We start from the raw sequence: 18405 nt of genomic DNA, 5'->3' as shown, positions 1-18405 counted from the left end.
TAATGCTAGTTGCATGTGTACTATGGAGCATTGAAGCCTTTGTGGAGAACACTGTCTTAACAGGAGATATGTGCCTGGAAAGATGTATGTGATCATTCAAATCTTCTGGTCTTTATTGAACTGGAAATTTGATCAATACACAGAAAAAAAAAAAAATAGAGGAGTGTTAATAAGAACAGTTGGAATACACTGCATTCACATGAAGAAGTTTGAAATATTTTCCAGTCAGAAGCTCAATGACCACTACACAGGCAGTGATTTATAATTAATCAGGAAGTCACGTATTGATATATCCAGCTGTGGTTTTTAACTGGCTAACAGTAAATATGGTATTAATTATTATTAATACTTTGGGTATTCATATTGAGAATTTTATGTAACTTCACTGTTTTCTGATTGTTTTTGTTTTTTGTTTCTTTCTTTCTTTTCCATGCAAGGTATCATTTTTTCCTCAACAGTATGTTCTGCCAAATTTTGCCTATGTTGTAGACAAACCTGTATTATTATTTGTGTAAAAGGAAGAGGCAACCAGTGAAAAAAGCCAAGCTCTCATAATTTTCTGGTTTAATATAATCTTTTATTTTATTATTATTATTAATTATTTCTGTTCTGAGCAGAGTGTGTGGGGCCATGCTACTTCCTGTTCTCTCCCCTCAGCCACACATGGAATACTGTGATGGTCTGAGCTGAAGCAGGTGATTGTTGGTGTCTCTTGGTATGAAGGAAAAGGGGTTGCTGAAGGTTTCTGTAGCTCAAATCCAGGCTGGCACAGCCTTACTGATTCACACACATGGTATGCAGTAATGGAGGCACCAAGCACCCCAAAGTTTAAACTAAAGTCTACAGTGATGGGCACTGGAAAATGAATATATTTTCTTGGGGGCAATATTTTAAGATTATTACTGTGTTGAGTTTTTGTTTGTTTTGTGTTTTATTTTGTTTTGTTTTCCTGCTGAGCTGAACAGTTTGTACTTCACTGTACATTGACCTGCTACGATTTCAAGAGAGAGAGGTCTGTGTCAGAACAAATCCTCTGCCATGGAGACTGCTGTGGGGGTCTTGCATTTTCTGTGATTTCCTGTAAGAGATCCAGGACCACTTTTTTGTGTGTGTGTTTCGTCTGTATCTTTGAACAACTGGCCCCTTCTTTCAACTGTGTGGTTCAGTTCTGATCAAATACTGCACCAGCCACAAAATCAGCAGGCTTTCTCTTCCCAACTCTCTCTTTGAAGTTGACTTCGGCTACAACATAGACTGAAAAAATCTTGCCTCAGAGTGTGTATACCTTTGTGGCTTTTAGTTCCTGCATCCTGCCCAAGTGTTACTGCAGACTCTGGGTATTTGCACAGATATGGGGTTGCTACCTGAGCTGTAGAGGGTGCCAGCTGCTCTGGGAAGGACAATGGGGCTTAGACACTGCTGTCGCCTGGGCTCCTGCATCTGTGCCATCGCGCTGTGACCTCTCCAGCACATCTGCTGCCAGGCTCTGACCAAAACAATGTCCCCTGTTGTTCTTATAAGTTCCTATCTCTTGATTTTGAAAATAGTATTTATGCTGCTGAAAGAACATCAAAAGTGTTAATGGCATTTGTGCCAAAAGTAATGACATTCGTTACTGTATAATCAGCACAGGATAGTTTTGCCCCAGTGTCAAACAGAAAGGAAAACCTGCTTGTAGTTCTGAATTAAAGGCAATCATTCCCTATGAGAATATTTATATACATTCATGTGGAATACACAATTTAATTTATTAAGTATTCTCTCATATTCAGATTAGTTTTTTCAAATACTTTTTCTTCTCTGAAATCTAAGATGACTCCACTGATTTAGATGGTGAAGAACAATATTCCCTGTTTAAGAGCCGATATAAAATGTGTAGATGATATCACATAAATATTTATCTGTTTCTATTGTAGCTGAACACAGTTACTTCGCATATGTATTTTCAAACTCACAGACATAGTTCAATGCTCATTTGACTTCTTGAGAATAGGCATGAGTGAAATAAGATGATAATAACAAAAACCTTTAGGCTGAAGTCCTACTCTCCTAACTCCTTTCAGGTTTCCACTGAAAATAGATCATTCTTCTGCAATTTCATTTTATGACTTCAGTTTATCCACAGAGTTGAATGTGATACTGATTGTTAAAGTGTCATAGCCTCCAAGCATATTGTCCATGTTAACGTTGCACCTTTAATAACTTAAGATACTTCTACTTGTAAATCTGCTTTCTCTCATGATGCTGTACCGCCGCAGGCGAACAGCTACACTTAGCTAAAGCATGGATCTGAAATCCTCTTCACTGAGTCTGGAGGGGCAACACAAACGTTTCTGTTACGAGACTTATTTGTCCATCTCCTCCCCTGAAATTCCTGGTACCTTCCATTTCCTCATCTGTGCAAAAAAACAGGTCTCTCCTGCCCTCTGTTCTAACCAGAGCTGTGGCTTCTGGGCTGTTTTAGCCTTCAGACTCAGCCATGGACAAGCAATCTCTCCACCTTTCACTGTGCTGATGTCCTTACGGGGTCACCAGCTGCCTGTTCCCTGTCCTGCTGCTTTTGCTCTGTTCTGTTACCTACTCAATACATTCATGAAAAGATATTTCTAGAAGCAGTAGAAAAGTAATGATATTTTGGAAGACAAGCTGCTTCCTTTGACAATATTTCACCCATTCTTGGCAGTAAACTTTAATATTGACAGTATTAGCCTATTTGTGGCTCGCACTTCAAGCTAAAGGCTTTAGGTTCAAGGCTAATGAATTATGATAATAAAATGGGTTTTCCAAATTCTGTTGAAATATGAAACTCCTACTTATGCACCTTGAGGTGCAGTGCCACCATCTAATGATAATGGAGCAAGAAGTAAACTCATTTCCTTGAAAAGGTCAGAAGCATGCTAGAAACTGGAAGGATTGTGTAGAGATAGATGTATCTGAATTTCTATTCCTTACTTATCACTCTTCCTCTCTTAATGAGCAGAGAGTTGCTGGAGTAATATGTAGGTGGAGATTATTTTATTCTTGTTCTTGCTCATATTGTGGTTGTTTTCTTGTTTGCAGTTATCAATCTTGCAAAGCATTAGAATTCCAAAAAAAAAAGGATGGGGGGACAAGCTCTAAATTACAAAAAGAGTCATTCATGTTTCCTTAATGATGTAAGATTAGATGCACTACGCTGCCTGTGATTACTCTTTAAAATATAAACATCTCAAAAAACATGAACATAAAGAGATACTGAAACAGGTGTTGTAACTAGAAAAATAATACTGAAGATGGGTGTTATTTTAAGTTCTTTAATTGTTGAGAAAATAAATTTAGACCACAGAGTAATAATATTGAGAACTCTTCCTAACATCTGCAGCTGGTTTAATGAGGTTTTTGCATTAGCTTGTGTTTTGTTTTGTTTTGTTTTGTTTTTTTTTTCTTCTTTTCTCATGTAGATGAGATTAGTTCTATTTTGAGTAGGTTTTGTAAGATTTGTGTGTGGGGGAGGGAGGGTCAGGGGAAAGGGTTAGGAGTGTGAGAAAGGGGAAATACTCAGGGAAAGACACTGGACTGATTGATGTAGGAAATCTCTTCTTGGTCAATCAGGATCCTTAATTTAAGTCTGTAGTCTGCCATCCAAGCATGGAGTGTCCATGAGAGAGAGAGAGATGGGAGAGCAAAATGTCTGTCATAGATATTGCCTGGATACTAGGCTGTAGGTCATCACTTGTTCATTGATAAAAGAAACATTGTTCTTAACTGTCTGGGTAGATCTAAAGCAATTTATGAGGAACATAAGTAGATGGTAGTATGTAATTAAGTGTTTGGAAAGCCTGATGTGTCCTGAAACCTCAAATTTTAGTTGTTTCTTCCTGCATGTCAAGTCTATGAACTGAAAGCCAGGAAACCAATACACATGTCAATTGTTCAGTAAAGTGTGATATTGTAAACACTCCTATCTCTGTGGAGACCTAATAATATTAAAAAGGTGGTTGATGCCTCCAGTGTACAATTACCAAAATTAGAGAGAAGTTGTCTTCATAAAGATTTCATCTGTTGGTGGAAGGTGGTTTTGTTGTTGTTCTAAATGGACACTTCCCTTGGGAAATTAAAAAGATTGTTAAAACTCCTAAGTAGAGAGATGCACTTCTGAATAGCAAATAATTTCATCATTACGGTGACCTCTTCCCATTGTAGCAGACCAAAGTTCAAGCCCCTTCTCAAATAACTTTGATTTAGGACTTGCATTTGGACCCTTGGACTGCTTTCTCTAGTCTCTGTCATTTTTTTACCTGTTTTCGATATGTCATTTCACTTGGGAGTACTTGGGAGTTCTTGAGGCTAAACAAAATCTTCAGTTCCATGTAAACACCTTTTTTTTTTTTTTTTTTTTTTTTTTTTGAAAATAAGCTTCCTCTGCAAATAGCTCTTGTAGAGGAACAATACTCACAAATGAGATTTTCTCTCTCACAGCTAATCTTCACTATGTGGTTCAATTTGAATTCTGTTGGACATGATTTAATTCATTTTCATTGTTTGTTTTACTGCTCTTTATTACAAGTTACAGCACATTTTATATGCCATAGCACAGTAAAATTATTGTATAGTAATAATAGCATATGGGATATACCCCTGCATAAACAAAAAGTATTCAGAAAAGCATCACAATTATTTTCCCAATTATTGATAAATCTAGTGGAAAGGCTATGTGAGAGAGAAACACAACTTATCTGTATCAGTACTGCTTTCTTTTCAAAAGAGCCAGAATTGTAAATATCTGGATTGGGCATGACAGTTTGTAACTCAGGTATGTGTGCAAAACCTACAACAGAACTTCTAAACTGAGTAGGAAGGAGTCCTTTCTGTGGCGAGCCCTTAGTTTCCTAGAGGAATAATTATGAGTTAAAATTACTAAGTGAATGTAAAGTTGAATATGGCGTGTACTGCTGCACCTTGTGGGAAAACGAAATTAGGTTGCTTAAACTTCACGTGGTTGTGGGTGGTGGTGGTGGATTTTGTTAGTAGTTGTTCCCATTAGTTCATGCAGGTTCGGTCATGACATGTTGATTGTGTAAGAAAGGGGGATGGGGCATAGTTAGATGTTCCCTTGGGACAGTTTGTAGCACAGAGGTAACAGCACTGCAAATGAAAGGCAGGTTTGCTACAACTGGAGTAAGTAAGAAAACAACTTGAATCTATGGTTGCTGGATTAAATATATACTATTCCAGGTTATAGGGTTTACACAACTTTGTAAGAAGGTAGATGTTAGGATGGAATTACAACAGAATAATAAAAACAAAACAAAACAAAAAAAAAAAATAATAAAGCAGTTACTATCTGTTTTGTTTTGCAGCATTTGTGTGTTTATAATAATTTAGTATACAAAAAATTTCCTGAGGTTTGATTTGATAGATGTCAGTTTCTGTTCTGGTTTGTTTTATTCATGCTGATAGCTCTCATTTTCAGGGCTACAGCAACTGCCACAGTGTGTTTTTGTGCTTGTGCTGGCAATGTGCATCAGCCCTGGAGGTTCTGCAAGTGGGAAATTACAAGTCAGGATCCACAGCAGGACTGGTCCCTCTGACCTGGACTTAATGTTAAATATTTTATATTAGCCTTAGATTACTGATTTCAGGAAAACCTGGGAAAGTATATGCTTGTCTTCATGGGCTGGAAAACAAAACAAAGTATATACATAAAACATGTGCATAAAGCTTATTGAATTGTTAGAGCATGACTCATCTCTGAGAATGAGACATAAAAACCTCCAAATGATAATATCTTACTGCTTGTGTCAGTTTGTGCATCAATTATGCCTCTTCCATACATTCTTTGAGTGTGCAAAGTCAGAGCCAGTGGGTCTGTACCAGTATTTAGTACTGGTTTATTCCTAGTGCTTGGGGAAGTAAGGATGAAGAAGAGCCCTAACTAGGTCATCATCACCTATGCGTCTTTTGAGGAAAGAAAACCCGTTGTGGGAAATGTTTATTTGCTTCCCTGAATTCAAGGAAATGAGTCTGTTAACTAGGGACTTTCCTTATTTTTGTGAAACTTCGAAGCTATAGAACATCATTTGCTGTGTGTATCTACAGGCACTGCACAAAATCAGAATCTGACCCTCAGAAATCTTTTTTGGGACCTGTAGAATAAAGGTTTTCTACATGCTTGCCTTTTTATTTTCAAAGAACTATGCAACAACTAAAATATTAGCAAGGATATGCCTAAAATTGGTTTATTATTTTTTCAGTTATCAGCTTATACTTCTGTAATTATGCATGCAGTTGTATTTTTTATTTCCATTTCTTGTAGCATAACTTATAACTCTGGTTATTGTGTTGTCTGTTACCTACTGCATCTAATAAAACAATGGAGCAGTCCACTGAGTATCTTATAAATCAAGTTTTTTTTTGGAGATATTTTTTCCTTTTAATTCTCAACTGTGTCTTGGACAATGCTTCATGGATTAAATAAAAAAATAGACTGTGGATGACTTTACCCAGTCAATTTCCTGTTGCCATAATAAATTACAAGATTATTTGAGCAATACTGGAATGCACACAAAATAAACTCATGAACATACACTAAAAATGAATTAAACATTTATGTTGTTAGGATTAAAGGGAGATAAGGACAATCAACCTTGGAAAATTTGCATTGTTACCAGTGGAGGGTGTTTGGGAGGGTGATCTGTTATCTATTGTTTCTATTTCATTGTCTGTGAAGGACAGTGTGAAAAATGCTGTGTGTATAACACAAACTTGATCTATATTCACGCAAGCACCTCAGTTAAACTATTATATTAATTACATTGTTGTTATGCTATAAAAACTCTCCTGAAGTGGATTAATTTTTGAGGGTTTACTGAGGTACAATGAAGCATACATCGTTTTTTTGTTTTTGTTTTTGTTTTTTATATAAGAATAAGCTCTCCAGGTCCACAAAATCTGCAAGGCTTTTATGAATCTTGAACCAACTATCACAACTGTGAATAAGAGCAATGCTATTGTCACTGTAATTTTTGCCTATAATCAGAAAATGCTATGTAAACTAGCTTTGTTACTATATTTACCCACAGAGTAACATAGTGTGTGAGTTTCACCATGTTGGGTTCGTGTGATGGTCCCCACAGTTGAATAACTATTCATCTTGTAGGAAAAGGTCAAAAACATAGCATAGGAGATGGGAGTGGATGGGTGTTGTAAGTCCAACGTGCAGATGGAACAATTACATCTCTTGGGACTTGAGATGGATACCTGGTGTTGGAGGCTCTGTAAAATCTTGTTGGATGCTTCTTCCATTTCAGATTAGCATAGTTGCATTTCTGTTGTAAATGTGAACAAAGTGCTAAAGCTCTTTCTCCCCAGGGGCAAGACTTTGCACTTTTCATTGAACTTCAGGAGATTCTTGCCATCTGACCTCTCCGGCCTGTCAAAGTCCTGCTGGATGGCTGTGTGGCCCTCTGGAGAGTCAGCTACTCCCTTCAGTTTTGTTTCATCTGCGAATTTGCTGGGGGTACACTCTATCCCCATCATCCAGATCCTTAATGAAAATTTGAAATGTGACAGGATACAGTATTGGGCCCTGGAGTACTCTGCTTGTTAGTGGCTTCCACTGACCACTGCCCTCTGGGTCCAGCTGTTCAGCCAGTTTTTGATCCATCCTTGTCTGCTCATCCAGCCCATCACCTTCTCATTCCGTAGGACTCAGAATCTTAAGTGTGCAAATGTTGAATTTATGTCTAGGATTTTGGTGGCCTGAGTGTGGTGATCACATTTGCTTTCTGAACAGGCATAATTTACATCCTGGCTAGCTGCTGCCTTTATCATCAGTTTTGAAACGTGCATTTCTGCAGCAGAAAAGCTTCTTTCTGTTACTGACTTTTTCTCAAGTATTGTGGCGACTGTGGTTGTATTCACTGTATGTGGAAAAATGCAGAACATCTTATGTAAAGATTCAGAACCTGAATACATATACATTAATTGATGCTTTTTTAGCCAGGAGCCAGTGCTATTCCTGCAATTAAGAAGGCAGTGTTTGGAGAGGAGGTTGAACTCTGCCAACTTCAGATGTGGTTTCATAAGAATCAAATCAATAAAATGATTATTAAAACACTTTAATAAAGATGATGAGTGTAATTAAAGCTGCAGATGCTTTGGCTCACAGCGGAACAGATTACATTCAGCTCCATTAAATAAAAGCTGGATTTAAATTTTTTAGCAATTATGGGGGCTTTGGAGTCATGGAAGAATAAATAAAGGAATATGATTTTGTATGTACAATTCTGGAGCAAAAGTTGGAACAATTCTAAATTAGCATTGAATTCAAAGACACTTTTTATTGAAGGTTTCAGGAGAATTGTTTTGGAGAAAGAAAAAGGTAGGAAATTTCTCTTGAGGGAAGCCCTGAATTTTATGTGAAAGAGAAGCACAAACATAAACTGGAGATATGAGGTTCTTGTGCAATTTTATCTCAAATTCAAAATTTGTGCACAATTAACTTTATTAATACCTGCAACAAATAACCCCTGCCTTTGCAATTCCCCTGGAATCTAACCTGCAGATAATAAAACTGCTTGTAACTGATAAAATTGGAAGCTTAGTAGTCACTTATACATGAAAATATTTAATTAAACAGTACCCTTACACCTGTTTTTATTTTAAACTTGGTTAATTTTACACATGAATTTGTTTAGTTTTACAGTTCATGTAGCAGCATTTAAAGAGGAAAAAAATATTGAAAATATTGAACATTCTCCCAAGGAAAACTTGACAGTTTAGGCTAAATAACAGCTAGGGCTTTTGGTACCATATTGCATCTGGGAATCACCCGGGATTTACAGTGGATGCAAAGGGTGGTAGTTTGGTCACAAGAGAAATAATTAATTGACATCTCTGTGACTATCTTTCAGCTAGCTCATGGCTATTATTTCAGGATGTCTGCAGATTTGGGATGATAATAGAGCATTTTGTTGCTTTTGTTTCCCTTTGGTAATGTATTTTTAGTAATTATTAAGCCTTTGAAATCTCATTTCTCCCAATGCTAAATACTGTAGCAGAAACTGCTGCTTCAGTGGTCGTGGTATATAGTCACCTGGGAAAGTAAACATAGAACATGAATTTCCTAAGCAGTGTAGAATGAATTTTCAACAGAAAACTTCCGAAAGTTTCTAACAGTGCTCTTTCTGGATGGCCAAAGATATTTGGATCAGCAATTTTTAGAACTGACACTTATTTATACCTATTCATGCATATTTAGGTGAAGCAATTTCAGAATGCTGATCCTTCACATGTATCAATATTACAGCCAGTTCAGGTGAGTGTAGGTGATGAGTAACGCTGCTTGCTCTTTCTAATGACTATGGTTCATTGTCCTGTGTATCACGTTGGCTATGGGTCTTCTGAGTGATTTCAAGAGAGATTAAGAAAGAAGAGAAGGGGAAGGGGTCTTTCTGCACAGCAACAGTTATGCCATAAGTCTGGCAAAAGGCCCTGATGAGCATTTGGCAGGATTATTTTTTTTTTTTCATTTAAATGGACAGTGGTATTCAGATGGTTCTTCAGATACTCAAGCAAGACCAGATGAGCATTCTCATCAGTTGTTTTTACCACTGTAAAGGGATATGTAGTTAATGCAATTATTATGTTTTTCCCCCTCATTCTTAAGCAGGTTCAATAGAGCTAAACCTCTATTAATATCTGGCTTACATAGTTGTGTCTTTCTGCTTTTCCCCATCAAAGAAATCTAACAATTATTATTTGTTTTACATTTGATCTCTTTAACTTGTTATTTTTACTATTGAAACAACAATTGGTCTGTTATTGCTTGTAAAGTATCCTAGTGTGGCTCCACAGCTGGAGAGGATTTGAGCACACACAGAGCCTAGCTCCCAGAGGGCATCCCTCTGACCTGAAAGGGCCATTGAAGGCTTTAGAGCAGCATTTTGCGTACAGCAGCTTTGTTCCAGATGTGCAGCAAACAAGTCTCAAAGTGCTGTTTGTTATAACTGTGTCAGGAAGAATGGGTGACTGTGTACATGTAAAACTTCTATATCATGGAACAAGAGCTGCGTAAAAAAAATTGAATATATTCCACCTCCAATTGCCTGGTGTATCCTTCAGGAATTGGGTTCTCTGTCAATCTTTTTCTTTTCTCAGTCATTGGAAACCACCCTCCTACCTTGGCTAAGTGTATTGGGGCAATCATTAAGAGTGCAGGAATACCTCAAAATTTTGTTTGAGCACAAAATATTTTTATTAGAAAATAACATTTTTGTAGAAAGCATGAAAAAAAGAAAGGTTGGGTTTTATTTTCCTTTGTAATGCCTTTTACATATATATATATATATATATGTATGTATGTATTTACCAAGAATTGTAGTCTTTCTTCATGAGTGGCTTGCCTGTTCTATTAAAGAGACTACCTGTCTTCCCTGAGGCTGGAACATAGACTAAAATAAATGCTGAAAGTGGACAAATGCTTCTGCAAATTCCAGTAATAATTCTGACAGCACTAGTGATAGCCTTTGTTTTGACAGCTGAAGAATGAACCTAAAGCAGGACAGATCTTTGAGATTAACTATGACCTGACTTCAGCTTGCTGGGATGTAGCTGTTATGGAATGATATGCTGTAGTTCACATATCCGCATAGCAGGTTGTTTAAATATATATGTATATTTAGATATTGGAGACTGAGAATTGATAACTGATAGTGATCTTTTAGATTCTCTTTGCACACAGGACTATAGGATTTTGAGATAAATGGTTTATACCTTGTATGCTGGGCGTCTCTGAAGAAAGGTGAGCCCTGAACTAGTGGGAACTGTGGGAGTGTGGCCATGGGGGTCGACAACCCCATGGTTGGTGATAACATTGGACTCTTAACGATGAGGCCATCAGGAATGTAAAGAGTTTAGGGGGAACAAAGAAGGGTGATTCAAGAGACTGGCTGCTGGGCAAAGTTGTTGACCGGTGAATGGTATAAGAAGGGAGCCTGTCCTTGATATGGGGAGGCAACAAGGATAATGAAGTTATTCCCTCAATATGAGAGATGAAGTAAGGCCCTCAGTAAGAGAGAGATGATGTTATGTCATCAATAAAGAAGTAGCAGTTACTGATCCTAAAAGAACCCTGGTGTCCGTGTGGCCATTACGCCACGTGGAACCACAAGTTTTGAATAACAGACTTGTGTGGTATCGTGTGCTTGATATAGAAGCTACATCCCAGCATTGCTTTGTCCCAGACTCAGTTTGCCTCATCTGAAATGTTCAGACTGTGAAGAGAGCAAGCATTTTCTAGAGTTCCAACTGAGCAAAACACTCAGTGAGCCAACATCTACTTTCTTCTGGCTTGAGGTTTTGGGACCATGGTGTTTCTGAGCTTCAAACTGTGTTCTGTGAAAGCACATAAATTTCAGCTCAAGATTTTCAGCAGACTTCCTAAATGACCTCTTTGCCTGCAGAGCCGGGTTTGTCCTTTGGTGCTATCTTGACTGTATTTTTGTGGCTGGGTGGACTGCAACTTCTGAGCTGCCAAATGGCACTGGGTAACTATTTGGAGACATTGCTCAATATAGTCTATAAGCCTCCTTCGATAACGTCGTGTAAGGAGGTCGAATCAGGAGGTGGACTGATACATGTATTTCAAAGAGGCCATCTGGAATATGGAAGCAGACTACAATAGCAGATCTTGTACATATTGATTCCAACTGAAAAGAATGAAATTCAAAAAGCCTAACACCCTGTGCCACCAGGAGCTATCAAAAGCTATTGCAAAAGTTTCTGCCTTTGAGCTGAAATCAGAACACTAGAAACAGTTTGTTTTTTTTTTTTTTAGATTTTTTTTTGTGATAACAACAACAACAACAACAACAAAATTACCTTTTGTAGACTTTCCTTGGGTTTAATTTCCATCATATTTATGCAACTTTGCTCAGAATAGCTTCTTTATTTATAGGAATTTGGTAAACACTTCCAACATGCAAGGTGTCATAACCTCAAAAATCTGATCTAATTTTCTTTTCTACCTGCTGTAGTTCCCTACTGGTTATGTTGCCATGATGCCCGTGGGCTTTATGATGATTTGCTATATCTGTATGCATATCTAATCTGCTAGCTGTTTTTTAACTTTTGACTTCTCATATTTAAACGTATTACTTCTTTTGAGCTGTGAAGGATTTGTTCTTTACATATAGAAAAAAGGAGCAGTGGATTCTCCTTTGTGCACTTTCAATCCAGTTATCTTTGTACAAAAATTGCAAGACTGAAATTTAACTGACCTCCATCATCAGTGTTGATGCAGTTTAATGATGCTGAAAGAAATTCAAATTAAGAGGATCAAATGCAAACAGAAATGTGGTAGGTGAAAAATAGCATTTTTAGTGACTGGTCTCTCTTCAGTTGTGCCACATGCTACTCTGTCATCTGATGTGCTGTTAGGGATGAGTAAGGTTCATAGTGTCATCCATGAACTGAAGAAACCAAATGGACCACATTCTAGCAAGATTATGGGTTACTTCAGTATTCTGTATTCTCTGCTCTAGTGGGCAAAAAAACATTTATATTTGTGATTACTGAATCATGAAGCAAGAAGTATTTATATTTGTATTTTATTTAGTATTTCTTTATCCTTGGAGTAATCTACACGAATATTGGCATAAAGTAAGAGACATATGAAAGACAGTATGTTCAAAATAACTGTGATCACTTGAAGAACATTAATTATGATAATCAGCTGGCAGGAAAAATTTAATTCCAGAGATAACTGTGTATAATTAAAATACAATTCTAGTGGGGATTGATCTCTTCATATACTATTACTTGTGTAGGATTTATTAAATTTGCAGGTAAAAATGTACTGCTACCCCTTCCACGTGAAAAGAAAATCTGACCTAATTTTCTCTTTAATATATATATATCTATTGGTCTATAAATTAAAAAAAAAAAAAAACTAGTTATGAAAGAAAATGAAAAGTAGCTCTGATCCAAAGAAAATTTATTTAAGGTTCAGTAATTTCTTATTAATACTGAAATCTATATTAAATACAAATGAAAGAAAATACCCATTTGAACAGAAATGCCTTTTGACTCTGATTAAAATGAGAAAATGTTAGAATGTTATATATAAAAAAAAATCTAAAGAAAAGAGGTATTTAATTATTTTTAATCAATTGTGAACAACAACAAAATCTAAATCAGTCAGTAGCTATAATCAATTTTGGATGGACAAAATAGGCATCTCAACAACATACAGGATTTGCTGCAATATTTCTGGCAAAAGGGATGCAGTCTGTATGTGATGGTGCATTCAGAATGTAAAGATATAGCTTACCTGGGAGCGGGGGAGGGGAGAATGTTAAAGGAAGAAAGTTCATTAAGAAGGGCCATCTTGTCACAGATGACATTAATTAGCTGTGGCACAATTTCTGGAAGAGCAACAAAAAAGAGTAGCCGTCAAAATCAGAACATGCACTGGACTTAATTATCTTTCCTTTCTGCTGTTAGATGTGGTCAGTTCCTCAAATTAGAATAGACCCCTGGCCAGCTCTGCCAGTGCTGCCTCTTTCCTTCGGAGCTGCACAGCGCCTAAGCATCCTGCCCCCGGCTCATTTAGTGGAGAATTGCCAGCAGGTATTAGTTTTAGCTTGTAAGGCTCTCCCAGCATTTAGATTTGCAGTAAAAAAGGTGGTTGATTTTCTTAAAAATCAACCCTGATCCGCCTCAGAAGTGGGCCAAGTGTCATGTAAGGGTGGGGGGTATGTCTCTGAGTAGGGCACACTAACCATGAGCTGCATGTCATTGGCACCCTCCTGTTGAGGGATTTCTTGAAACAGCAAAAATCCCATGGCTTGCTGTAGCTGAGCAAACCAAGCTACCAGGGCAACTATGAGAAGTTCCCATGACAGTGTTCCCACATCGCCCAATTGAGGAATTCAGGAAAATATTGTTACCAGTAGCTGGCCTCAAGGACAAGGTCTATGTGACTGCTAATCACAAGGGGGTTGTTTTCTTGCAGGTGGGGTTGTTTTCTTGTAGCTGTTTGTCTGAGTGCTTTTGACCAATAATCTTGTGTGAAACACTGTCCACCCCTGTTAAGTTCTCTATAAAAGTTAGGCTATTCGGGCAATAAAATGGAGCATGATCTGACTCTACGGTGTGTCTGTCGTGCTTTCGACCGTGCTTCCTGCAACACCCTCCAGGTGGTCCTGGTAAGCTGAGCAGGGAAAGGGCAAACAGCACATGCTTAGTCAGCACAGCTTGCCCTGCTCCCACTTTTGTCCTGGGAAGCTGGTGTTTGAAATGTGACTTCTCTTAACACACCACTTGTGTGTGTAGGAATATGGAATATTTGAGAGCATAGATTTCTTCCCCTTCCCCTGCAACATCTTTCTGTGCAATAACGAGTGTTAACATAAACCTTGATAATCCTGCATCCAGTGGCTAATCTATGCCAAACTTGTATCACTATCAGGGCAGCATAGAGGTTGAGGACAATAAACATTGGTGTTTACTGACCATCTTCTGATTGTTGAAGCTACTGCTGTGATATGGAGTCCTTTGTCACAGGTTTGTCTCAGAGCCAGGCTTTTTATTAAATTAATTTTGTACAATTAAATTAAATTAATTAATGTACAATTTTGTATTTTACCTTTGTAGCTTTATCCAAATTTTCATAATATTCTATACTCGAAATGTTCTTTCTGTTCACTTATATTTTTAAATAAATGCACTGGCAAGGGCATTGCCACTCTAGGCTTACTATCTTCTGCTTTAAGGACACTATATTTTTAAATATTAGTTTATTAGAAGAGCTGTAAGAACTGAGTTATGGTATTCTTAATGTTGTGTTAAAAAATGAATTTTATAAGAATACCTACAAAACCATATTCTGAAGAGCCACTAACAATAGATGTGTTTACATACACGTGCAGATCTCTACACAAATCTTCTGACCTGTCTAGATCAGGTTCTCCTAATGTGAGCTCAGTCTTCAGGGAGTTTTTTCTAGACTAAAATAGTGGAATGGGATTCCAAGCATCTGAGATCCTTGGTAATAAAGTTACCACTTTAGGCACTATATAAATGAAGGTTTTTCAGCAGTATCAAGAAATCTTAAAGAAGAAGTTTTTAAAAGGTTCAGTTAAAACTAAATGACATTGGAAGAACCACATGACAAAATATCAAAGCAGCACATGTGTAGCAAGACAATAGCTTTTTTAAATGTAAGCTACAGGATTTATTTCCGATACAAAAAGTAGTTATACAATAAGAAGTTATTGTATAACTATAACAAGTGATACAATAAGAAGTTATTAAGGAAAGGAGAATTTGACATTAGCTTTACTTTATTGCTGTTTTGTTTTGGTATAAAGTTTGAACAGCATACTGTGACATCAGATCAGATCTGGAATATGCTTTCTGATATCCTGTAAGTGAAGATAATTCACAAAATACTTGAAACTGGTTACATGGATTTAAGGCTTTGTCAGGTATTAAAGAAATGGAAAGCAAACCTTGTGACTCACAATGGTATCTAAACAGAGGACAGTCCATGAAATAAATCATCCGCATCCAGAAGATATAAGATTTCCATTTTTTCCTCTGAAAATCTCATGTATCTTCAGAGAGAGGTGTTTTGTCTCCCAGGCTGTGGGGAGTTGATGCCAGATGCAACTGAATGTTCATATGTGGCAGACAAAAGGTGGGTCTGAACTATGTCCTTTGTAAGCAGCCTCATGAATATAACAAATCTTTGCATCTTAAGCTTTGTTTGTGTCTCTGTCCCTGCTGAAAACTCTGAAGATAGGGTTATTCCTGCCTGAGTCGGAGTTTACAGTACTTGATAACAACAAATGTGTTAATACTTGGAAAGATGGAAATGTGAAGTATTGGAGAATTTTTTGTATGTATAGCCAAGCAGTCATATGCAGGTTATTCCCCTGAAGAGTGTTTGTTTTTACCTTTTTTTTTTTTTTTTCTCTAATTGTACCTGTGGTTTCCTAAATCTGCTCAGATCTCCCTTTGAACTACAGACATGCATAAACCTGGCTGCAAACAGATGCAGTTAGGTGAGAAATAATAACAATCAAATTTTGTTAATATATATTTTTTATATATATTTGTTAATAACCAAATCTCACATGTAATTCTCCGGGAATTAGGGGTATTTAAAAGATGTTTGGTTCAAATTTCATGTTTGTAGTTATGGAAAAATACCTATCACATCCACAGAACAACAATTACCAGATTATCTAGGTGCTGTTTTAAAATAATGCTTAGAATACAAAGAAATACTTGTGCCACTTTAATGGCATTTAAAATTAGCCAATGCATTAGAGACTATTTAAGTAGGTAGGTGCAACTTAATGTCAAACTTTTGACTAGAGCATTTAAATTTAAATGTAATCCATGAAGCGATAAATACATCACTAATTAGCATTAATGTAACATGATTACAAAATAAACATTTGATTAGTACATTTAAATTTCAGCGTAATAAACTGCTGAACTAATTAGTAAATAAAGTGCTGATAATGCCAACCTTTAGATGAGATGTTCGTGTTGTATAAAGGGAAGGTGTTTGTACTTAGGGTGCCCTACATGTGGGTGTGGAACCTAAATAGCCTAGTAAATAAACAAAATCTTTGAAAAAAGCTTTTGAGACCTCACTTGGATTTTCTTTTGATGCAAACTGAGTAACAGGTTCAAAAGACCATGGCTTTATTAACCCTGCTTACAAATGTTGAAGCTGAGAACATGAGCAACTGCCCTGGATCCCTGTCCATTACCTGAACAGAGATAGCTATTAAGTCCCTACCTGATCAATTAGCTGATTATCTGAATCTGTTGTTCAATGTTTCAAAGTTTCTTGGGAAACTTTGTGCTGAAGGAAGACTTCGTGAAAAACATTAGCTTGGTTGAAATATTCACGTCTCTGGCTGGTGATTCTTCCAATTGACTGGTGAGTCATTGAGAGGCTTAACAATATGAAGCCTGGAAGAGCAGCAGTGAGCTGCTGGTTCAGATAAATCAATGTTGAAATGTGGACTGGGAATCTCAAAAGGTATCAGCTATTCTTTGAAAACCAAGGTGGATGTGGCTCTGCTTTAAGTTTTGCCTACAGTTGTTGCAGCCAGTGAGTTTCCTTTTTTCACTTTCCATTTCAGGTAAAGCTTTTTGTCAGTAGACTTGTAATTTCATATGGAAGCTGTCTGAGGTTACACTACTGAACCTAATGTCTTCCACTCAGTATACAAGTGAACCTGAATGTCCCTGAAGGAAATACATAGAATGTTCATAACAGCATTTTAATTTAATCTGTTTTTCAGAGAATCACAGAATTGTCTAGGTTGGAAGAGACCTCAAGATCATCGAGTCCAACCCCTGACCTAACACTAACAAGTCCTCCACTAAACCATATAACTAAGTTCAACATCTAGACAGATGTTGAACTCCAGGACCTCCAGGGATGGTGACTTTACCACTTCCCTGGGCAGCCCACTCCAATGCCTCACAATGTTTTCCAATGCCTCACATATTTTCTCCAATATTCAGGGCTTATGTCTTAATCTTAGCTTCAGACAACAGAAAAGTGTTTTTGTTTGTTTGTTTGTTTGTTTGTTATTTGAATATTCTCTTAAGCCAACAGAGACATTTTCTCTGAAGACCAGAGTTGCTATTACAGATATGAGTTGTTGCTTTAAAAATAATCACAATTATAGTTCTATGTAGAACATAGTAATTTAAAAGTTTTTGAACTCACTTTCTTTGAAGTATAAGGTCCAGAGAGCAATCCTTGAGCACTGAGCAGAAAAAGCTGTTTTGCACTTCTTCAGCCCTACACTGAGTGCCTGCTCAGAAACATTTCAGGAACAGCCCATATATCTTCGAATACACAAAAAGCTTTCTTGGAGAGCTCTCTTACTCTTTTTAAAGCTTTCTTTATTTCTTTTGGCATAAAAGGCATTCAGAAACTGTAAAAGAAATCTTTGCTGTAGACAGTCCCGCAACTACGACATCATCGGCATAAGCGAAACCTGGTGGGATGAGTCCTGTGACTGGGGTGTTGCGATAGATGGTTACAGGCTCTTCAGGAGGGACAGGCAGGGTAGGCGAGGTGGTGGGGTGGCGATGTATGTGAAGCAGGGGCTGGACTGTGTGGAACTTCAGGTCGGCGATGGCAAAGTTGAGAGCCTCTGGGTAAGGATCAAGGGACGAACGAATAAAGGGGATGTAGTTGTGGGAGTCTATTACAGACCGCCTGGCCAGGATGATAGCACCGATAAATTATTCTTTACAGAACTAAGAGAGGCCTCGAGATTAACTCCCCTTGTCCTTATGGGGGACTTCAACTTGCCGGACGTTAACTGGGAGTGCCACACGGCTGACATGAGCAAGTCCAGGAGGTTCATGAAGCACCTAGAT

The sequence above is a fragment of the Aythya marila genome (assembly GCF_965140915.1).
Source record: "Aythya marila genome assembly, chromosome: 9".
NCBI classification, from domain to species: Eukaryota; Metazoa; Chordata; class Aves; order Anseriformes; family Anatidae; genus Aythya; species Aythya marila.
This window is presented reverse-complemented; position numbering follows the sequence as displayed.